Source organism: Nanorana parkeri, unplaced genomic scaffold (assembly GCF_000935625.1).
Source record: "Nanorana parkeri isolate BGI_ZX_2015 unplaced genomic scaffold, ASM93562v1 scaffold1441, whole genome shotgun sequence".
Taxonomy (NCBI): domain Eukaryota; kingdom Metazoa; phylum Chordata; class Amphibia; order Anura; family Dicroglossidae; genus Nanorana; species Nanorana parkeri.
The window spans coordinates 271,203-271,721 of record NW_017307709.1 but is presented as its reverse complement, the minus strand read 5'-3'; the positions used below and the strand labels follow the sequence as shown (position 1 = coordinate 271,721).

At 48.0% G+C, this 519-nt stretch overlaps 1 protein-coding gene across 1 annotated transcript in view; it reads left to right on the top strand.

Annotated features, from left to right (window-relative positions):
* LOC108798276 (C-type lectin mannose-binding isoform-like) overlaps positions 1-519 on the top strand; it is a 37,098-nt gene that overhangs the window by 28,923 nt on the left and 7,656 nt on the right. The window lies entirely within an intron of this gene.

The following is a 519-nucleotide window of genomic DNA, read 5'->3' as shown; positions in this document are numbered from 1 at the left end:
CATGGGCGGTGGGGGGGGGGGGGGGGGGGTGAGACATCTATAGTCTGCCACCTACAATGCTGTATAACACCTCTCTCTGGGCAGGTTAATAACACCTCCTAGACTCCAATCATGCAAATGCGATCAACACCTTACCCCCATGAGGTCCCTGACCCCATGCCGGTTATGATTAACAGATTATGTGGATTGGAGCGACATTAACCATATTAATTCCTATAGAATGTTTGTGCAAGTCATTCTGAATCGAGAAAGCTGGTCGGCTGACCAGCGAAATGTCTTCAAAAAGAAAAAAAAACAAGTCCAGTTGCCTTGACTTATTTTGTACAGATTTATTCATCTTAGCAGAGTGCCCAGCAAATGGTTACTGGAGTTTTGCCTCTACATCCATTGCAGGCCTCTCTGTTGGTTGGGGTGGTGGGAGTGCTGAAGCTGTTGGGACACGCCAAGAGTGGCCTCAGAGCTGATAGCCACCATTGGTTCCAAGGTTCACTGCGCTGGGAATGGGTGCTAAATAGTTTA